Source organism: Mchenga conophoros, linkage group LG15 (genome assembly GCF_057382185.1).
Source record: "Mchenga conophoros isolate Kocher_MC1m ecotype Shallow Benthic linkage group LG15, M_conophoros_male_GT1.1, whole genome shotgun sequence".
In the NCBI taxonomy this organism is placed as follows: domain Eukaryota; kingdom Metazoa; phylum Chordata; class Actinopteri; order Cichliformes; family Cichlidae; genus Mchenga; species Mchenga conophoros.
Genome location: NC_140540.1, coordinates 39,691,526 through 39,709,431, shown reverse-complemented (window position 1 = coordinate 39,709,431; position 17,906 = coordinate 39,691,526). Strand labels below are relative to the sequence as shown.

The following is a 17,906-nucleotide window of genomic DNA, read 5'->3' as shown; positions in this document are numbered from 1 at the left end:
GAAGACTTATTCCAAAGTGTTTAACTGTTGCTCTGAAGCCCCCACCCAGCCACTTTGAGTCCTCCCTCATTTTCATATTAATGGATTAGAGCATGCTGTGCTTATCTGATAGCTATGAGGATTACTGCATTTATCTTATGGCTGTCAAATCCTTCTCTCTGGCGTGCTTGCCCTGATTGCATTAGAGGAGTTTTCAGAGGATGATCAAAAGAGCCATCCTCAGAGTCCGAGTGGCAGTCACTCATTCTACTTTGAAGTGTCCACACTTTGAAGTATGCCAGGGAAGAAATGATATGCTGGTCAAATGAAAGGGCCCAGGACTAAATGTAATCACAGACTGTCTCCCAGCACATCAGAAAAGAAGCCGTTTGCCATGGGATCTTTGAGTCAGTTCTAGTAAGGGTGATTTGACCAAAGGATGTGGTACAACTGAAAGGTTGTAATAGGCTAATTACCTATCGATGGAATTCCATTAAATCCCTTGGATATGCAGAGCATGCTTTAACCAGTGCATGGCCAATTTGAATGTGCTATCAGAGCATATGGGAATATTTACCTCGTTTGTGAATGATCTGTCAAATAGCAGCAGACTTTAAAAACTAACAGTGCTGGGACTGTAATTGCAAATTGATTCATGAATTCTGCACGTATAAGGTAATTACTTCCAGGGTATAAATATAGTCAAAACTACAGCTCTAAGTCATTTATAAAATGAGACAGATGGGGATCTAGACATGTAAAGTAAGCCTTGGCACGTGTTGAAATGATCATAACAATCGCTCTTTTTACTTGGGAACATTTTGTGGGCAACTTTGGGGACTGTTGGGGGATTTCTTTCCATCCAAGAGGCTTATTTAAGAGACTTTGTGAATAGATAGCATGCTTGTAGAAAATAAAAGCTACAAATATGCAGCACACACATAAAAAATACAGTAATAAAAAAATCAATCTTTTGTGAATTATGCTTGGCAAGATTTAGTTAGGGCTTGGCAATATGGAAAAACGTCTTATAAAAACGTTTTTAATGTCAGTCATTATGGATACATATGACAATATGTGTCCAGTCACTGTGGCTGACAAGCTTAAAGTTCATATATATTCATGACAACAATGTTCAACTACATTTTAAATAAACAACACGAGTACATCTAATAAACTGAAACTGAAAAGATTCAAGTTTTACAGAAGAACAGAAACAAACTTGAAAACTAAAATTCTATGATCAGCTACAAAAACATAAAAATGCCATCAGTGCAAAATAATATCTAAAAACTACATCTAGACTATAATTGCTTCTTCTCCAGTGGCACCAAAAGGAACATGAAGTTCAGTAGTCTCAATGAAGTGGGCCGTGAGCCTCATATGGATCAGATGTTCGTTGTGGCAAATACAGCTGTTCAGTTTAATTCAGTCTTATTAATGTAACGCCAAATCACAACAACAGTCAGCTCAAGGCACTTCATTGTAAAGAACCAGGTTCAAGGAGAGCTGTCTAAGGGAGTTTTTTATGGCCACAGAGTTGGTAACAATGGTAAATGGCTTAAATCCCACATTTTTGACAGTGGCATCATGTCTCGTCATGGTTCTGCTTTGCTTCTTTGTCGAAGTCCAAGGAGCTCGGAAAGAAACACATTTGGTCTTCTTTAAGTTTCTTGAAGATGTTTCATCTGACAAGCTTCTTCAGTTCTAAGCGTAACTGGTGGAGAGTCCCAGATTTTAAGCCCTATTGGGAGTGTCCCTAAGAGGGTCATGAACCCCCTATTGATCCTCTGCCTAATCACATGAGCCAAGGTGTAAAAACAGGTGTGGGTCACAATCAGCCAAGGTTTCAGGTGAACCCCACCATATCATGTGACTCATGTGAGTGGGGGTCAAGGCGTCTGGGAAGGGATCTGGATTATAGATGGCGTACATCTGTAATCAGGTCATTTGATGTCGGTAAATTAGCATTAACGTTACTGTAATGATGCAGCACACCATACCTTACATTTGCTATGCTTCTCACTGCAGTGATCATCACACCAACTATTATTTGCAGTATGTACATGCATGCTTTGTTACATAATACTATAGACACATTAAAAAACTGAATGCAAGGATTATTGCTGAGACAGTTGCAGCAGGTTGGCTGCTTGTAAACAAGAGTTATTTTGGGAAGCAGAGGAAATTAATTACCAATTTGGAGCTGCAGTGTGATTCCACAGACGCTGCAGGATCATTATAAAGGAGTTTGCATTATAATGCTAATTAGTTTATTTATCCATTTGGGCTTTACTAACATGAACAATGACTTCTCAGTGAGAAAGTCGCATGTCACTAAAGTTTATTGTTATGTTGTACCATGTTGTTAGCGTTCTTTAGCGATCCATGTTGGTTATGTTCGTAACTACTGTTCAAACCGAAGCGTCTGAGGAGCAGAAAAGGGAGTTCTGACAGAGGGTGAAACTGTCTGCTGCAGCAATGTAAAGTATAAATAACAAGTGCGTTTTTGATCAATAAAGCACAGAAACATATTCTAGTATATCCTGTTAAATAAGGTTATTTGACTGTAACGAGCCAGATGGTAAAAAGCTCTCCCTCATAAAAAACAAACAAAGACCAGGGACAATTTTAAAACTTTTTTTACTGAATAGTTGTTTATTTTTATCCTATAACTCATGTATAATTTGGATAATGTTGCATTTTCTTTTCTTTTCCACATCGCTGTGTTTTGTTGAATTTGCGTGTAAACTAATTTATTTAATAAAAGTCACAAATAACAGAAATAGGAATACATTTCCATCAAACAATGCAACATGGACTCATTTCACGATGATTATATTTCCTGCCATGTTTAGGACTATACTGGGACAGGAACAACCCTGGAAGTGTACTGGTTAGCTAGTGACCATCCTGAACTCGTTTATCAGTAGATAGAGCTGGCGGGGGAAAAAGAAAAAACTTAATGTGTTTTAACTCTTAAAGCACGTTTTACAAATCACACTAATGGTTTATCTGTTATGTTTGATTGTTACAGACGCAGGACAAATTTCTTGCTATTTTAGCTACCTCATTGACGTAAAGCCAAGCAGGTGTGTTTAATAACAAACACTTCTACATGTCAGGTATAGTTTTCTGGCCTTCCTCTCCTCAACACTCAGTCATTTTGGAGTAGTGGGCAGAGATTTTTTTGCACTGTAGATGGTTCTGCTGCAGCAGTCAGTGAAGTTTGACAGAATGATAAATTGCTCTGACTGACTGTCAGGTTCCTATTCCCACTCTGACTGTTTTGTGTTTGCATTTTTTCCCCTCTGTCCCCTTCCTGCCAACCAGCAAAGTGCAAGCTAATAATAAACTTTGTGAATCCAGTGAAGAGTGGCCATAAACAGTTTATTGAGATGATAATTTGGCTCAAATCGGTTCATAGAAAGTTAGTGCATGTTCTTCATTAGAGAGAGCTGAAGCAGGCACTTGAAAAAACACTGATCATTATTGTTGACGTGCTATGAGAAGAGCAAATATGTGTGGACTTTAATGTTTTTGAAGACTTTTTCTGTAATAGCTTAATTAGCCATGAGAAAGTTGTGCTTAACAGTGAAGTCCTTAAGAGGTTGTGAGAACTGCTGCATGATAAGGGTGCTTATAACTAAAAACACATGCCCTCTATCCTTTGGTGAAAGCTACATGTTTCATGCTTCCCTTGTTCTTATCAAGCACTGTTGATGTGCCCTTGAGCAAGGATTTCTCCCCAACTAATTCAGGGCTGCAGTTCAGTAAAAACAGAAACATAGTGGCAAGATGCTTATTTTAGTGTGTATCAGTTTGATCAGCTTTCGGCTTTGCACCCTTTAAGTGTCATTAAAACACTGTTTTGAATCAACTTGTGTGTTTAAACCAAGTGAAAGATTTTTGGCAGGAAATGTCATTGCAGTATTTCCGAAAGCAACTCTGTCTTTGCTAATTTAGCTCTTCACTTACCCGCTTCATTGCTAATCTCATGATAGATTGGGGCAGCATGGCTGCTTGTCAGGGTATTACCTATATATGGAATCTGGTGCTGTTTCCTCACCATTCTTTCATAGGTCACAGAAAGTGAGGTAAAAAAGCCTTTAATGTAGTCTGTTTCAATCTGGTTTGGTTGTGTGGATGGCTGGATGGCTGGGAAAATTGCTTTGATAAGCCTTTTCCATTGAGATTTGAATCCATGGGATAGAAGTGTGACCTTTGAAAAGGCTGACTAGAATACTAGAACGCATATTTGATTGTTTCTCATGATAGGACTCAGTTGGGAGCGTTTTTCTCTCTTCCCCTGCTACTACTGTACATGTACAAATGCTATATGTGCTCTGCCTTTTCATTTAGTGTAAGTGCATGATCTCTCCATGACACACTGTAAAGAAACAGGTAGCAGCATCCTCCGTCCTCCGATTTTCCCATAGGGCCAGATGAGAAATTGGGACTGTTGTGGAGGCTCGCCAATAGCAGAATTTAATTTTGCTCAATATTAATTGTATCTCTGTGCTGCAACTGAGTAGATGTTACAATTGAAGGAATAGTAATAGTACCAATATTTTATCATTATTAATCAATATAGGCAAAAACAACTGTGAACAAAATGTGCATGTTTTTGCAAAATGTTAGATTTTTAACTCCATACAGAGCGGTCTTTGCTGTTTTTCTTGTAGTTTAAGAGTTTAAGAGAACAAGGAGTAGTCTGTTTTAAGCTTAAGTAAGTGTAAAATAATCAGGTTCATTGTCTGGGGTGTAAATGTGAGGAACGGCAAATTCAAGCTTTACAAATTCCTCATTTTTCTTCCCACAAAACCCTTGAGTTTCTGCTCTCAGGTCCCCAGCACATTTTAGCCCTTTAGCCAAACCACCTGTCAGCCACGTTGTAGCCTATGTCACCATGTTCGGTCTCGTGCTCCTTCAAAAGAGCAACAAACTGACTCCTGTCCCCTTGCCACTGTTTACTGTTTTAGTAACAACATCAACAATGTGTTACATTTTTATTATTGATTTTGACAGCAAGGTCTGGTGGGAAAATACCAATACCAATGTCCATTCTGGGTTCATTTTCAATTGTATTTTGTAGTATTGTATTTCCTAATTTTCCATTGACCTCGTACGGGCCACTCAGAGACAACCAATGGGCTTTCCTCTGCCCAGGTCCGCTCTGCAGACACAGCTTACTATGTTGTGAGTACTGCAGCCTGTTAAAAGTAGATCTAACGGGACTTTTTGGTAATAGCATGAGCTGTAGTGTTTTTCTAGCATGTAATAGTGTGATGAATTGTTCAAACTTGACTTTATATCACTGCTGTGAACCTCGAGTTGTGCCTGTCATGTCACGCTGAAATTTGGCAGCTCTTTAAGGAAGGCTTAGCAGGTGTTTGTCGGTCTGCTCACCTGGGATCTCTCATTCAGAACCAGGTTTCTTTTGTCATAGTTTGCATTGAACTGATCTGCAGTTCAAGGGCTGACATTTGGGCATGCTTTAAACACGATGGGAGGTGAAAGATAAAGAGCTAGGCACTGCATTTCAAATTTCACGTATCAGCAGCAGGAGCCGTGTCTAACACTTCCCCATTCAGCTGTTGAACTGAGTGTTGCTAACTAAAGAGGTGCTCAATGGGCTCGTGGTTTATTGTAGTGGCCCTAACACGATGACTACTAGATTGTTTGCCACGGTGCTATGCTACTGTTACACGCTACTACTTTATTTAATGGTACATGTAGTTGAAAGCCACATATAAGCAGTGCCTTTTAATATACTTAGACCGACCATTGTCTTTACTGATTAGTGTATTATTTTCTTCTTAATAGATTAGCAAAAACATGTCGAGTTTACAGATGCAAAGAAAAAAAACAGCCAGTATATTATGGAGGACGATAAATAAAATTGAATTGTCTAATGTCTCTGTAAAGCACTTTGAATCACCTTGTTGTTGAATTGTGCTATACAAATAAACTTGCCTTGCCTTGCCTTAATTGAATTGAGGTTGGAACCAGAGAATGTTGGCTTTCTATCTTAGAGGAATCTAGATGATTAATCAGTTATATATTTATCCTTTTTTCAGTCAGTTAACTAACTAATTGAAGCTCAGAAGAATTTTTCACATTCTTGGCCCCTAGAAGGCTCCCAGAGTTGTTGTTTTTTTTTGCTTTAAACTCTGAAAATGAGCCTTTTTGCAAATGAGCCTTGTACTGTATGTACACTGTAGTATACTGCACGCCCTAATTGACCCTTTCTTTTTCCAAACGCAGATGTCATTGGTGAGATCATTTGTAATCAGTGATTCTTTCAAATTGGATTACTATGTCACTGTGATTACCTTGTGTCTATTTCTGAACAGACATCTGCATTTGTTACTTTTGAATTTGCATTTTAGTCACATCTCATAAAAGCCTTCCATTCTTAATAAATATGTAAAATATGATCCTTTTTTCTATCCTTATATTAACACACTCATTTCATTGTTAAGTGTCCGTGTGTGCCAAGCTCGACAGATTGATTCGGTCCCACGCTCTGCAGTGACAGAGACAGCTAATTAAACAATAAGCAGTTTAGCTGTGGTGTGGACTCCACACAACAGGACACTACAGCTTGTTCCGGTTTAATTGTAAAGTAAAAAGTGTTTATTATTTTTAACCTAAACCCTCTGTGATAAAAGGATTCATCTGGTACAACACACACAGCTTACCAGGCCGTATTAAGTAAACAAATAAATCTCTTAATTGTGCTGTTCTGTGGTACATTTTATTGACTTCTGCAAATTGTTGGAGCCTAATCATCGTTTCCCATACGCAGACTTTACTTCCCGGGCAATCGTTTTTATACCTGGGTGGCCTCTCCAAATATAATCTGTGTAGGAAACACTAGCAGTTTAGCACTTTTCTTCCACTGTGCTCTTTCTTCTGCCGTGAAAGCTCTGCTAAGCAGACAACAGTTCAACAAGGGGGACTCGAGACTCAGTTATTCATCACAAAGAACTTAGCATAGGAGGAAAACTTACACACACAGTGTGCAAGTAATGCACATGAGCACGCACATGTATATCTGTGTGTGAACACCCTCGTCCTGGCCACAAGCAGAATACAAATCTGCTAATTCACTAAATAAATAAAAGATTTTTCTCTGTAAAACTAATTATTTTGTTTTTCTCCCGAGACCACTCTGTTTGTCTCGTCGCTCATTTTCTGAATGATGTATGTTACTCTCAGCATTGTCTAGCTATTGTGTAATCACACACTCCAATAACCAATAACCAGTCCAGCACCTGAAATTGTGTTTCACTGCCTTCAGCGCATTTGGCTAAATATGTCAGCACAGAAAGTAGCGGTGAGGTAATTCTACGGGTCACGGAGGTGGCAGCACATCCAATCAGACATGACTTAAGGCTCCTTTGGCCCAGTTCCACTCTGGATTTTAACGGCCTCAGATTGGCAGCCAGGGAGCAGGGTAGGGGTTACGTATCAAGGTAGACTAACAGCCTGTTTTTCAGACAAGCCCTGCACACGGTGTGATTCTACCCCTACTTCTGGCCCACACCTTGAGTTGGGGCCAGAAGGCACCAGTGCACAATGTAGCGGCGTGGGTTGTTCTCCATTTTCACGAGTTTAAAGGATAAATTGATGTAGAAAATGCTGCTCTATGCTATAATGGATTCTTCAGCGATGCCTGCGCTATCTGTGTATTGCAGCCCTGAAGGAAGTGTACCCTCAGCTCCCCTACACAATGTGGGAAATTGCTTACCGCATCGGCACTTAGCCAGGATTGGCACTGAATACGGAATTAACCTTGCTGTGATTTCTTTAATTTGCTTGGAGTGACATCTCCCTCAGGTGAGAGAGGCCTCTGTCAGTTTCTCGAATATCTCTCACCATGCGCTCACATGCAACTTATGTTGCGTCCCTTGACAGTTTTACATTACTTACACCAACGCTAGAGCTTGGATATATTGTTTTATTTCTGTGTTGTCTATTAGTTGAGCAGTGGACATAAAATGATCTCCAAAATGTATATCAAGGATGGGATACCTGCCTAATGGCCTCTCTGACCTTTGAAAAGGCCCCGTCTTGGTTAAATCAATAGAAACACAATTTGCAGCCTGGTGCAAGTGGATCCTGCATGGAAATAATATATTGGAGTTCATTTACTAATACACTGCAGCATAATCTGATTTTTAAATCTGAAATTTGTCCATTTGTTTCTGAAGGATCTGCATTAATATTTTGTTCAACTGTAAGTCCACATCTGCTGATTCTGAAGTTAACATGTGAATGATGTTGGGGGGAAAGCAGCAAATCTTCCTGTAAATGCCCGCTGCAACTTTGTGCTCCAGTGGTCTTAATCTTAGACAACGTGTTGTTTATTTTCATGTGATTTTATTTTGTTTATCTGCTCTTTTGCTTCTCGTACTACAAACTATTCCAGTCATTTCACGCAAATGATCACTTTTATTACAGATTCACAAGATAATGTGGCTTTGGTGTGAAAATTCATTTGGCAGCAGGAACAGGGAGAGCCTCATTCTTAACGTTCTGTAAATATTGTTAATGTTCTTTTGTAAATCGTAGTAGAAGTATACAAGTCTTCATACTGTACCTGCTGGCAACTCAGACTGAGTTTGGTGTGATGTGGTTGGATCATTGCTACGTAGGTTGGTCAAAGAACATTTAAGAAATCCATAAAAATACATAAATAGAAAAGCTTAACTGAAATGGAAGGATTTCGTCCTGTGATCTAGCAATGCTTGCATATTACCTTTTGCAAATCAGTCATTCACCTTAAAGTATTCCTCAAAGTACTTCCATACATGAGTCTTTCTTATCGGCGAGTCGGGGCAGAGCTATAAGACGACAGCTTCACCAGTTGCCATCTTCCAAGTTGTCCTTCTTTTATTCTCGTTTCTTTTTTTTTCTTTTTTTTTTCTACCTTTTATTGTTTATTTTATTTTAACCTGCTAAATACGGGACAGACTTGGCTGAGGAAAAGAAAGGGGAGAAAGAAAGAGGGAAAGAAAAACAGCGGGGAAGAGGAACGGTGATAAAGGGCAAAAAACAAAAACCAACTAAATAAGCAGACAAAACATACATAAATCAATCACCTGGACCACCTGTTGAGAAAGAAAAAAGAGAAAACAAGCAGAAAAAATAGAGCAATATAATAAACAACATCACGATGATATATGGGAATATGACAGTAAATACTAAATGTTAAACATTATTGTGCAGCACATAAGATCAACAGAACACAGTGTGCTTTGAGGTAGGAGCCAAAAAGGGTGTAGTTTGTGGGTGTGATCACCCGTGTGTACACCTGTGAGCATGGACGCGCTTTTTTTTAAAAGGTTCCTTCATGTAATGATCTGCTAGAGGGTGTGGGGGGGCCACAGCCCCGTCCTCCAGGGCATGAAGCAGGTATGGAGGAGATCCAGGCTCCAGACATCCAGAGGCCCCCAGAACACAAGAGACCAAGGAAGACCAACAGAGGGGCAGCCGCGCCACTGTCCCAGAAAGAGCTGAGGAGAGTCCCAGATGAGGGCTCACTCAGCAGCCGCGGAGCAGAAGCCAGGGGGGGTTGCAGTGACGCGCCCGTGAGCTCCGCCGGCAGCCAGCTGTGCCAGAGTGACCGAGCCCCAGGCCGAGAGGCCGAGGGCACCCCGCCCCCGAAGTGGCCCGAGCGAGCCCCAGGCTCCAGGCCCCGACAAGCAGCCACCAGGAGCCGGTGTGTACCTGGACGCCCATCCCCGGACACAAAGAACCACCAACGCACCGATGTCTGAGGGCGTCTGCCACTGGCAGGGGAAGTGGTGGTAGGGGGAGATAGGCCTCCTTGGAGGGCCTGAGATGTCCCCAGAGAGGTGCCGTCTGATACCCAACCTGACACTGGATGCATCACCACCTGGTATGGCAACAGCACCGCCTACAACTGCAAAGCTCTCCAGCGAGTAGTGCGGTGCTCTGAACGGATAATTGGAGGTGAGCTTCCCTCCCTCCAAGACATCTACAGGAAGCGCTGCCTGAGGAAAGCGGGGAGGATCATCAAGGACTCCAGTCACCCCAGCCATAAACTGTTCAGACTGCTTCCATCAGGAAGGAGGTTCTGCAGCATCCGGTCCCGTACCAGCAGACTGAGAGACAGCTTCTTCCACCAGGCCATCAGACTGCTGAACACGTCATAGACACCTCAGCTTCACTACTGGAACTTCAACATTATGCACTCCACACTGTATATAAATGCCACTTGTTTTGCACATATTCAACTCTGTATATTTTTATATATTTTATTATTATTATTATTATTATTATTATTATTATTATTATTATTTTATTTTTTTTTTCTACTATTTAATTTGTAAAAATGTGTATACACACACACACACACACACACACACACACACACACACGTAGGAAAATATTTAGTATACACATCCAGAAATGCATATACTATTATATATTGTACATATATTTATTAGTTTCAGGTTGGCCATTCTTGTATTTTGCTCGTTTGTGTTGTTGTGTTTGCACATCTCTGTTGCTTGTGGGGCTCGCACACAAGAATTTCACTCGCATGTGCTGTGCCAGTATGCCTGCACATGTGATGTGACAATAAAAGTGATTTAATTTGATTTGATATAGACACAGACATACAGGCACACACAGACACAAACATCCATTCCCACCCTCATGCTCTCATATTTTATTCTCATTTCTAATTTTGTCCTTCCTGGTCACACCAAATGAGTGAAATCCTAACATCGATGGTACCAAAAAGGTTTGCTGCAAATAATGATGCTCTACTTCAAATGACGAACACCTCTACTGCTCAACTTCTGCTGCGTGATAGTGTAGACCTAGAATTGAGCTGAATTAAACTGATCACTGGATAACTATTACTGTGAGCGCTGAATGTGTTTCTCTTTGAAACTGATTCAGGAATTTAGCTTTCATAAAAATTTAGCTTTTGATTTCTTGGTTAACACTGATCTTGTTTTTAAATAGTTTATTCTTGTTCAAGCGACCGCTCACATCCAGTAGTAGGAACATGTCTTTGTGCAGCTCAGAAAATCCAACAATAAAAAAACAAAGTACACCAAAAACACTGTTGGATGAATAGCAAAGACAGGGGTGTGGGATATATAAGCACAACAAAAGGCTGATAGTGTTTGCTATGTTAGGCATGGGAAAACTCATGTAACAGTAGCAATGACCATCCTTTTCCATTTGGTTTGCCTGACCGGGTTTGCTAGCATTTGATAACTTCAGAGATGTCATTATGTTCACATTGAATCAGCACAAGGCTGCATATTTTCTACAGAATTATGAACACTCGCAAACTGGAATATTTAGCTCCGTCAGTTTAATTGGAAGCCTACATGCCACCTGTGTATATCACTAAAGGGTACTGTTGAGCGTGGGAGACATTATTACTCACACCTGTTTCTCATTATTGTGATCTGCTCATGTGAAATGGATAGCATTCGATTGCTTCTCTAGGCTGAAGCGCGTGAAGATTTTTTTTCCTTTCCAAAAGCCCACAAAGATGCTTGTCTGTGTTCAGCGGAGGTCACGCCCACAATTTTTTTTATTGCACGTCTATGCCCTCGCTATTTGGCACCAGCAATGCTGGTGGTTTCAAATAATTATGAATTTTTATTTTATCAGTGTATCAATGCCATCTCACTGCAGGGTCTCAAGTGTTTCACAGTCAGCCTCATCTCTGTGGTCAGATGTTCCAAACCAGCAAGGTGCAAGTAAGACAGATGACATCTGGTGAAATCAGTGTGGTCTGGTAGCATTTGATCTGGAAACTCAAATTACGTAGGCTGTTCCAGAATAACCCAGCATTTAACTGTCATGGTATCACTCAAGCAGAGCAATTCCCAACCACACTGGTGCAGGTTACTGGTGCAATCACTGTTAATGGTAACCGCATGGCAAGCCAGAATGGCATTATGTGGGTGGATCACAATGCACTTCAATGTGCTGCCCATTTAAAACACAGTTAGTTTTGTGTGCATGCAATATTTTTTTGGACTGTGTTAATAATAATGGATTGCATTTATATAGCGCTTTTTGGAACCCCTCAAAGCGCTTTACAATACCACTATTCATTCACTCTCACATTCACACACTGGTGGAGGCAGCTACAGTGGCAGCCACAGCTGCCCTGGGGCAGACTGACAGAGGCGAGGCTGCCATATCGCGCCGTCGGCCCCTCTGGCCATCACCAGCAGGCGGTAGGTGAAGTGTCTTGCGCAAGGACACAACGACCGAGACTGTCCGAGCCGGGGCTCGAACCGGCAACCTTCCGATTACAAGACAAACACCCAACTCTTGAGCCACGATCGCCCGTGTTGAACCTTGTGTGAGTTCTGCTCAGTTGTGACTGTTTAAGTTTTTTGTTTTCCCGATGGTTCCGAATCCTGATAGAAGGGTACCTGAATCAAAACAACCAGCAGGTTGATAAATGCCAGAGACCAGTTACTGCCATCATTTAGGATGGACACCAGCTTGCTGCCTACCAGCTTTAATGCTTTTAAGTATAATTACTCATTCTCTAAAACTGTGGACAGCCCACTAACAGGGGCTCCAGACCTTCTCTGCTCCCTGTACACTTTCCTGCTGTTTTTCCTTTTTCAGTCATGTCCCTGCCTGCTGAGATCAATTTTATTTGCTTTTATCTGTTTTGTGTATTTTTAATTGAATTGGTAGCATTTTTATTCTTTTCACCATTCATATGTGAGTGTTGCTTTGTGCATTAGTCTGCAACTCTTTTACATTTTACCTGCACAAAAGGTGCTATTCCAGAACTGATTAAATGAAGCTCCAGTAAATCAGTGCCGGCCTTTAAGTCTATGTAGTCTTAAAGATGATGGTGGTATTGGGCTTGTGGGGCTATAGAGCTTAGTGGGACTGAACCATCATCACATTAATTGACTACATCTGTAATGCACTAGCTGTGACCAGTCACACTGCCTTCCATTTACCATAATTAAGCCACAGCAGTTTCACCTGGATTCTATGATTAAATATAGACTGACATCATGTCTCATTCCTGTTGTGAATGATTCCAATTTGCTCTCATATCCCAAGTCTTCACTGCCTCTTTTATCTGCTCTGTGTACTCACAGTTCAGTGATATTGAACTCGCTGTGGGTTGTATTTATGCTGTGTCAATACTGAAATAAATGCGAGGTCGTCATTTTTCAAAGCGGTTAACTGGAGGCATTGAAAAGTCAGACGCTTTTTTTTTTAATATCATGTGACTAACCGAGCATAGATGACCCATTCTGCATCAATTTGCTTACCAGGAAAGCTACACTTGTTAGTAGCATTGGAAAATCTGACATCAGACAGATTACAACAGCCTCATTTAATACTAGACAAATCATCCTCAGCGTTTACAAGAATTCTCCAAACAATTCAAGCAAACCTGCCTTAATTTATCTCTCAAATGTAAATACTTTTGTCAGTGAACAAAGCAAACTATCTTTACATCATTGTTTACAGTCACGATTAGTCACGTTGTCAATACAACAGTTTCTTCAAGTATTTTCTGATGTTGACTGGAGGTAAGGTTTTGTAGACAGTAATTGAAAAAGTTGTTGAAGAGCAAAAAGCTGCACTTTTTTCTGTGTGGCTTATATCAGTTTCAACAAAGTTACACATTTCTGTATAAGAGACTGATTGCAAGAGACTGTAAAAGACTCACATTTCCACTTTTATATTGTTTTATACTGTAAATTGTTGACAGCGTACGTCACTGCAAAAAAGGAAAAAGGCTGTACTCTTACAACAGTCCATAGCAGAAAAAAGCATCACAGCGAAACCTGCAGTAGCTGGATGGGACAAAAGATTCTTTCAGTGCCGTTCTGCAAAGGAAAATAAACGTTGTGTGGATGGGAACCTGTGGGTCAAACGATAGCATCATCTGGAGGTGCAGAAAGACTGCGCTCTAACAAGCTATACAGCACTGCAGGTACAGTTCTGACTCAAGAAAGCACTTTCCTATGTTTTCAATTTTAATTTTGAAGTGTTGTAAATGCTTTTTTCAAATATTTACTTCAATGATCAAAAAGGTTTATTTAAAAAGAATATATATTTATAGAGAATGTGGTTGACCGATTATGAAAACATGGTACAACACTTTTACAAAGAGGATCTTAAAAGGCTGAGGTGTTATTCCACACCCTTAAAAACCAATCTGCGGCATTTTTATACTGCAGATTCATATGTAGATTTATGATTGTCTTTCGTCCTGTCTCCTTCCCTTTACACGCAGATGGTTTCCTGTCCCTGACCCTGGTTCTGCTAGAGCAGGGGTAGGCAACTCCAGCCCTCACGTGCCCGGTGTCCTGCAGATTTTAGCTATGACCCTCGGTCAACACACCTGAATCAAATGATTAGTTCACATGTGTCCAACTCCAAGGCTCGAGGGCCGGTGTCCTGCAGGCCACTGGAGAACTTCAAGACATGTTGAGGAGGTAATTTAGCCTTTGAATCAGCTGTGTTGGATCAAGGACACATCTAAAACCTGCATGACTCCGACCCTCGAGGCCTGCAGTTGCCCACCTCTGTGCTAGAGGTTCCTTCCTGTTAAAAGGGAGTTTTTCACTACCACTGTTGCCAAGTGCTTCCTGATATTGGCTGATCCGATCTGTTGGGGCTTTCTCTGTATTATTGTAGGATCTTTACCTTACAATATGAAGCACCTTGGGGGTCACTGTTGTGATTTATTGCTATATAAATAAAACATAATTGAATGCAAATGAATTGAAAAATATGTAAGCTTCATGCTTAACATTTTTTCTTTTTTCTTCTAATGTAATCGACCTCCTGTAGAGGCAGGGAAGTGAGTGATTGTGGAAAAAAGCTCTTTCCTGTGGAAACTACAGCATTTCGTAATATGTAGCAGCAGTACTTGGCCTTGTGGGTCACTGCTTTTGATTTCATTGCCTTATTAAAGACACTAGTGCATACCGTGGATTTCTAAGCCCTGTGTGTCTTTAATACCAAGTATAGTGAGTATAGAGCCGGAGGGTGTGTGTGTGTCTCTGTAGTATGGAAGCTTGCATTTCTTTATAGTATATATGTTGTTAATTAAGTTTATTTATATTGGTTATTTCTAAAGCGCAGCTCTCAGAGTCTTCACAATAAAAAACAAGCATCAGATAACTCTAATCATCAAGCCAAAATGCAACCGCTAATGGGCCGCAATGATCCACGAGAGCTGTGTTTGCAACAAGTAGACATTCATTTTAATGACTATACCTGGTTTTAGCGGTGTCATGTGGGTAATACTAACACACATGCAAGCAATTTTATATGAAAAAAGCAAACATTCTGCCTTCTTTATGATCAATTAGATACTATAAAGCAGTCTGAAAACTCAGATAGCAGATAGCAATGATGATAATTAGGGTATATGGGGAAATTATTATGATTCAGCTGCCCCAAATTAATTGGCAGATTGCATCATTTTTAACTCTATATTACAATGACAGTTGGAAGGGTTTTCAGAGCTGACAAAACTTATCCACTGTGCAGTCTGTCTCTGCCTTCTGAAACTCTTTCAAATTTAAATTAAAATGACTGCGCTATTACAGCTTTTCTCGGTGGCTTTGATGCATTTCAAATGATCAAAACTGCTCGTTAAATCATCTAGTCACTTGTGCACATCATAAAAGCACGTTCTCATTCTTTTGAACAAATTGCCAAATGCAAATGCTGAGAACGATCAAAAAATATACTAAGAAAAATACACGATATGACCAGTAAAGCAATTGTCACGTTCTGGCTTTGCTTCCGTTCAGTAAGTCCACTTAATAGATGGAAACATTAACAATACTATGTAGTTAAAAATGACTTCAATTTGTGTATTAATCGCTTTGTTCAAATACAAGCTGTACATGTATCATCAGGCCAAGGTGCCACACAGATATGTAAGCTATCTTAGATGATTAGCTTACTACTGAAAGCCACCCACTGCTTATATTCAGCAGCTAATGCCTCTTCCCTTGTAATATTGTTGACATTGGGACTTTGTAGCATACCATGTCTCTCAATCTAATGGATTGCTATTTATCTTTTGCTATGAGAGATATGCCCGAGTGAAATTAGAAAACGGCAGTGTGTTATTTAAAATAAAAACCGGTTTGCAATCTTTGCACGAGTAATTTAATAGCACATGGAAATACTGTGCATTGCATCCTGGTACTGTAACCTTGTCTAGACAAAATCACATTTTTATTACATCAGACGTGCTCTCCACCATTTGATTACTATATTGACACACTCTGCTGCACACCCTCTCGCACATTAGTGGGATTAAGTCAAAAACGAAACAAAGGCGGTGCACCCACTGAAGATTCCTCTTCACTTGTGTCCCAGCCGCTTACCATCCAGCTCCACAAAATTAGAGCCCTTTGTGTGATGTCTCCATCCATGTGCTCTCTTGGCACACTAACTGGTGTGGTTTTTCAGACACATTCAGTGCTTATTTATGGATTGTTTTCTCAAACGCTGGCCCTTTTATTTATTTATTTATTTATTTTGCAGTTGTTTGTGTTGCCACAATATCTTTGCCAAGACTCTTGGACTTCATTGTTGCCACCACGACAGTGTGAGGAGAGACAAGAAAACTTATTATCGACAGTTCCTTCGGTTTCAAGTGTTTTGACACAGTGGTTTGCAGATAAAAAGAAAAAAATGCCCACCAGGGTTGGAGAATGTGGCATTACATATAAAATCCAGCTCACTTGCAGGCAGCACCGAATGGCAGCTGTTCTGGAACACAAGTTGTCTTTATTCCGACTCCTCTCTTATAAGATCTGGCTAAATCGGGGTTAAATCTCTGTGGTTTTCTGTATGGTACACTGTGCTCAGTTTAACTTGACTGTGTGCTCTGTTTGAATCCCATGCCTTCTGAGTCTGGCCACACATCTTCCATCCCAAACCACCATTACCAGGCTGAAAGGTTCTGTATAAATAGATTTCACACTGAGCACCACTGGGTTGGAAATTAATTGTTGTCTGGGGAAAAATCTACCACAGTTTCTCTTATATGTACACAGAGCAGCCTGCTGAGATATTTTAACCATTTGTTACACGCACACTCACAAGCTAAATGATCTAAACAGTCTTATAGGTGTGATTTTAATCGAAACAGAACGTGTCTTTGCTGTCAGTTGGAGCTTATTGGCCGTGATTATCAATAATTGGACAGATTTTTCCATTACGTTGTTTTAAGTGGCCGGTTTAACATGTTAAATAGAGCTTCAGATTACGCTATTTTCAGTGTCGATTAGCCGAGTTGTCATTTTCATATTTCATCTTCCAGTGAAATTGTGGTTATATATAAACGATGTATTCATACATAAAGAAGCACAAACATAAGCACACATACTGAGAAACAGGTTCCAGATGAGTGCTAAATAAATGGCGGCAATGATTAATTGGTTATTAAAATAGTTGTTCATTAATTTTGTTTCCATCAGTGACTCAACTATTCATTCTAACGACAGCATTAAATAAAACAATGAGTGGCTTACCCATAATGCTGGCTGAGATAAACTTCATTTACATTCATTCGCTTTGGCTAAAAGTGTGTCATAGCCTTGAACACTTTCCAGCATTTGCTGCTTTGCCTTTCTGTCTTTCAGCTTACATCCTTCAGATATAAAATGATTAAGAATTCCCACATTTATGCCACTAATGTATTTATTCCTGATGGCTGTATCCGAATTGTTCTGGAAACCATATTATTCTGTGTCGCTCTACTTTTCTCCGCGTTATTATTAATGCAGTTTCTAGCATCAGAAATTAGCCGAGTGAGTCTATCTCTGTTAGCCTATTTTAATTTGAGTGTTGAGTGGACATCTTTGTGTGGATTTGCATGTTTAAAGTGGGCCATGCCACTG

General features: G+C 40.2%; 1 protein-coding gene across 2 annotated transcripts in view; it reads left to right on the top strand.

Annotated features, from left to right (window-relative positions):
- The window catches only part of negr1 (neuronal growth regulator 1), a 165,571-nt gene that overhangs the window by 82,736 nt on the left and 64,929 nt on the right, over positions 1-17,906 (top strand). The gene's annotated exons all lie outside the window — the stretch shown is intronic.